We start from the raw sequence: 6,000 nt of genomic DNA on the forward strand, positions 1-6,000 counted from the left end.
AACGCCAGCCAGATGCTTCTTACTGGCGTTTGAACGCCAGTAAGTCCTTCTTCCAAGGTGTGATTTTTCTTCTACTATTTTGATTCTGTTTTTAATTTTAGTATTTTTTTCGTGACTCCACATGATCATGAACCTAATAAAACATAAAAGAACAATAAAATAAAAATAAAATTAGATAAATAAAAATTGGGTTGCCTCCCAATAAGCACTTCTTTAATGTCACTAGCTTGACCGTCGGCTCTCATGGAGCCTCACAGGTGATCATGTCAATGTTGTAGACTCCCAACACCAAACGTAGAGTTTGGATATGGGGATTCAACATCAAACTTAGAGTTTGGATGTGGCCTCTCAACACCAAACTTAGAGTTTGATTGTGGGGGCTTTGTTTGACTCTGTACTGAGAGAAGCTTTTCATGCTTCCTCTCCATGGTTGCAAAAGAATACCCTTGGGTCTTAAACACAAGGTAGTCCCCATTCAGTTGAAGGACTAGTTCTCTTCTGTCAGCATCAATTACAGCTCCTGCTGTGGCTAGGAAGGGTCTTCCAAGGATGACGCATTCATCCTCCTCCTTCCTAGTGTCTAAGATTATGAAATCAGCAGGGATGTAAAGGCCTTCAACCTTTACTAATACGTCCTCTACCGATCCATAAGCTTGTCTTACTGACTTGTCTGCCATTTGTAATGAGAATATGGCAGGTTGTACCTCAATGATCCCCAGCTTCTCCATTACAGAGAGTGGCATAAAATTTATACCTAACCCCAGGTCACACAGAGCTTTTTCAAAGATCATGGTGCCTATGGTGCAGGGTATTACTAATTTACCCGGATCTTGTCTCTTTTGAGGTAAAGTTTGCTGAACCCATGTATCTAGTTCACTAATGAGCAAGGGAGGTTCACCTTCCCAAGTTTCATTACCAAATAACTTGGCATTCAGCTTCATGATAGCTCCTAGATATTGAGCAACTTGCTCTCCAGTTACATCTTCATCCTCTTCAGAGGAAGAATAGTCTTCAGAGCTCATGAATGGCAGAAGGAGGTTTAATGGAATCTCTATGGTCTCTGTATGAGCCTTAGATTCCTTTGGGTCCTCAATAGGGAACTCCTTCTTGCTTGAAAGACGTCCCATGAGGTCTTCCTCGTTGGGATTCACATCCTCTCCTTCCTCTCTAGGTTCGGCCATGTTGATTATATCAATGGCCTTGCACTCTCTTTTTGGATTCTCTTCAGTATTGCTTGGGAGAGTACTAGGAGGAGTTTTAGTGATTTTCTTACTCAGCTGGCCCACTTGTGCCTCCAGATTTCTAATGGAGGACCTTGTTTCACTCATGAAACTTAAAATGGCCTTAGACAGATCAGAGACCAAGTTTGCTAAGTTAGAGGTTCTCTGTTCAGAATTCTCTGTCTGTTGCTGAGAAGATGATGGAAAAAGCTTGATATTGCTAAACCTGTTTCTTCCACCATTATTAAAGCCTTGTTGAAGCTTTTGTTGATCCTTCCATGAGAAATTTGGATGATTTCTCCATGATGAATTATAGGTGTTTCCATAAGGTTCACCCATATAATTTACCTCTGCTATTGCAGGGTTCTCAGGATCATAAGCTTCTTCTTCAGAAGATGCCTCTTTAATACTGTTGGATGCATTTTGCCATCCATTCAGACTTTGAGAAATCATGTTGACTTGCTGAGTCAGCATTTTGTTCTGAGCCAATATGGCATTCAGAGCATCAATTTCAATAACTCCCTTCCTTTGAGGCATCCTATTATTCATGGAATTCCTCTCAGAAGTGTACATGAACTGGTTATTTGCAACCATGTCAATAAGTTCTTGAGCTTCTGCAGGCATTTTCTTGAGGTGAATGGATCCACCTGTAGAATGGTCCAGTGACATCTTAGAGAACTCAGATAGACCATAATAGAATATATCTATCATGGTCCATTCTGAAAACATGTCAGAAGGACATCTTTGGTCATCTACTTGTATCTTTCCCAAGCTTCATAGAGGGATTCACCATCTTTTTGTTTGAAGGTCTGAACATCCACTCTAAGATTACTCAGCTTTTGAGGAGGAAAGAACTTAGCCAAGAAGGCCGTGACCAACTTATCCCGAGTCCAGGCTATCTTTAGGTTGAGAGTCCAACCATGTTCTATCTCTGTCTCTTACAGCAAAAGGGAAAAGCATGAGCTTGTAGACTTCAGGATCTACTCCATTAGTCTTAACAGTCTCACAGATCTGCAAGAACTCAGTTAAGAACTGGTAGGGATCTTCTGATGTAAGTCTATGAAACTTGCAGTTTTGTTGCATTAGAGCAACTAATTGAGGTTTCAGCTCAAAATTGTTTGCTCCAATGGCAGGAATTGAGATGCTTCTTCCATCAAACCTGGAAGTAGGTGTAGTATAGTCACCAAGCATCCTCCTTGCATTATTGTTGTTGGGTTCGGCTTCCATATCCTTTTCTTGTTCAAAAATTTCAGCAAGCTTGTCTCTAGATTGATGTAATTTAGCTTCTCTTAGTTTTCTCTTCAGAGTCCTTTCAGGTTTAGGATCAACTTCAACAAGAATGCCTTTTTCCTTGTTCTTGCTCATATGAAGGAGAAGAGAACAGAAAAAGAAGAGAAATCCTCTATGTCACAGTAAAGAGGTTCCTTATTGTTAGTAGAAGAAGAAAGGGAATAAAGAAAGGAGAATCCAAACACAAAGGTGAGGATAGGGGAAGAGATTTGAGATGAAGAGAAGTGTTAGTGAATGAATAAATAAATAAGATGAGAGACAGAAGTTTTCGAAAATAATTTTTGAAAAGGAGTTAATGATTTTCGAAAATTAAGATAAGAAATAAAATTAAAATTAAAATTTAAAACAATTAATTAATTAAAAAGAATTTTTTGAAAAAGAGGGAGGTATTTTTGAAAATTAGAGAGAGAAAAGTTGTTAGGTGGTTTTGAAAAAGATAAGAAACAAACAAAAAGTCAAATAGTTAGAAAAAGAATTGAAAATTAATTTTGAAAAGATAAGAAGATAAGAAGTTAGAAAAGATATTTTAAAATCAAATTTTTGAAAAAGATAAAATTTTGAAAAAAAGATATGATATAAAAGATAAGATAAAAAGATATGACTAAAAAGATATGGCTAGAAAAGATTTAATTTTTAAAATTAAAATTAATTACTTAACTAACAAGAAACTAAAAGATAAGATTCTAGAATTTAAAGATTGAACCTTTCTTAACAAGAAAGTAACAAACTTCAAATTTTTGAACCAATCACATTACTTGTTAGTTAAGTTTCAAAAATTTTGAAATAAAATTAAGAAAAGATTTTTAAAATAATTTTTGAAATTTTCGAAAATCATAAAAGAAAAATGAAAAAGATTTGAATTTTGAAAAAGTTTTAAAAAGATAAGATTTTTAAAATTTGAAAATTTGACTTGACTTATAAGAACTAACTAATTTTAAAATTTTTTGACTAAGTCAACTCAAATTTTCAAAATTTTGAGAGAAAAAAGGAAAAGATATTTTTTTTTATTTTTTTGAATTTTTAATGATGAGAGAGAAAAACACAATTATGACCCAAAACATGAAAATTTTGGATCAAAACACATGATGCATGCAAGAACACTATGAATGTCAGGATGAACTCCAAGAACACTTTGAAGATCATGATGAACATCAAGAACATATTTTTGAAAAATTTTTGATGCAAAGAAAACATGCAAGACACCAAACTTAGAAATCTTTCATGTTTAGACACTATGAATGCAAAAATGCACATGAAAAACATCATACAACACAAAACAAGAAAATTTAAAGATCAAACAAGAAGATTTACCAAGAACAACTTGAAGATCATGAAGAACACTATGAATGCATGAATTTTTGAAAAATGCAAGAAGAATGCAATTGACACCAAACTTAAAACATGACACAAGACTCAAAGAAGAATCACAAAATATTTTTGGTTTTTTTATGATTTTATGATTTTTTTGTATTTTCTTTTATTTTTTTCGAAAAACATATAGGAAAAAGAAAATAAGAAATTCAAAATTTTAAGAAGAATTTCAGGAATCTTTCAATGTTAGCCTAAAGCTCCAATCCAAGGGTTGGACATGGCTTAATAGCCAGGCAGTTTTAGGATGGCATTACATGCATTGAGGTGATTAGTTGAAGTCTCATTCCAAAAGGATTTGGATATGGCTTTATAGCCAGCTAGAATTCAACATGTTTCATGAAACTCTAGAATCCATTCTTAAAAATTCTGAAGCCATAGAATAATTTATTTTTAATTAAATTTTTTTTTCGAAAATAGGGATAAATTTTTTTTGAAAATTTTTTTTTTTGAAAATAAAACAAAAAGAAAATTACCTAATCTGAGCAACAAGATGAACCGTCAGTTGTCCAAACTCGAACAATCCCCGGCAACGGCGCCAAAAACTTGGTGCACAAAATTGTGATCTCTAATAATGGCATTCAACTTGGTATGCGAGTTTATAACTCAGCACTTTCTTCACAACCTCGCACAACTAACCAGCAAGTGCACTGGGTCGTCTAAGTAATAAACCTTACATGAGTAAGGGTCGATCCCACAGAGATTGTTGGTATGAAGCAAGTTATGGTCATCTTATAAATCTGAGTTAGGCGGATAATAATTGTTTATGGAGTTTTCGAATAATAATAATAAATAAACTTAAACTAAAGATAGAAATACTTATGTAGATCATCGATGGGAATTTCAGATAGTCGTATGAAGATGCTGTGCTCCTTCAGAATCTCTGCTTTCCTACTACCTTCATCCAATCCTTCTTACTCCTTTCCATAGCAAGCTGTATGTAGGGCATCACTATTGTCAATGGCTACATCCTATCCTCTCAGTGAAAAAGAACCAAATGCTCTGTCACGGCACGACTAATCATCTGTCGGTTCTCGATCATGTCGGAATAGAATCCCTTGATTCTTTTGCGTTTGTCATCATGCCCAACAATTGCGAGTTTGAAGCTTGTCACAGTCATTCAATCCCGGAATCCTACTCGGAATACCACAGACAAGGTTTAGACTTTCCGGATTCTCATGAATGCCGCCATCAATTCTAGCTTATACCACGAGGACTCTGATCTCACGGAATGGAGGGCTCGGTTGTCAGGCGAGGGCAACCATGCGTCGTGCATCAGGAATCCAAGAGATACACACTCTAGCTTTTGCTTGTAGAATGGAAGTGGTTGTCAGGCACGCGTTCATAGGGACGGATGATGATGAGTGTCACGGATCATCACATCCATCAGATTGGAGTACGAGTAGTATCTTAGAACAGAAATAAGATTGAATTTGAATAAAAGATAGTAGTAATTACATTAAAACTCGAGGTACAGCAGAGCTCCACACCCTTAATCTATGGTGTGTAGAAACTCCACCGTTGAAAATACATAAGTGATGAAGGTTCAGGCATGGCCGAATGGCCAGCCCCCAAAACGTGATCAATAGTCTCCTAAGGTGAATAATAAATTAAAACCGAGACCAAAGATGTAACGTGGTCAAAAGACACTGAATACAATAGTAAAATGTCCTATTTATACTAGACTAGCTATTAGGGTTTACAGAAGTAAGTAATTGATGCAGATATCCACTTCTGGGGCCCACTTGGTGTGTGCTTGGGCTGAGCTTGAGCTATACACGTGCAGAGACTTCTTTTGGAATTGAACACTAAGTTGTAACGTGTTTTTGGCGTTCAACTCTGGTTCGTGACGTGTTTCTGGCGTTTGACTCCAGAATACAGCATTGAACTGGCATTGAGCGCCAGTTTACGTCATCTAATCACGAATAAAGTATAGACTATTATATATTGCTAGAAAGCTCTGGATGTCTAATTTCCAACGCCGTTGAGAGCGCGCCATTTGGAGTTTTGTAGCTCTAGAAAATCCATTTTGAGTGCGGGGAGGTCAGAATCCAACAGCATCAGCAGTTCTTTGTCAGCCTTTTATCAGAGTTTTGCTCAGGTCCCTCAATTTCAGCCAGAA

Source organism: Arachis hypogaea, chromosome 2 (genome assembly GCF_003086295.3).
Source record: "Arachis hypogaea cultivar Tifrunner chromosome 2, arahy.Tifrunner.gnm2.J5K5, whole genome shotgun sequence".
NCBI lineage: Eukaryota > Viridiplantae > Streptophyta > Magnoliopsida > Fabales > Fabaceae > Arachis > Arachis hypogaea.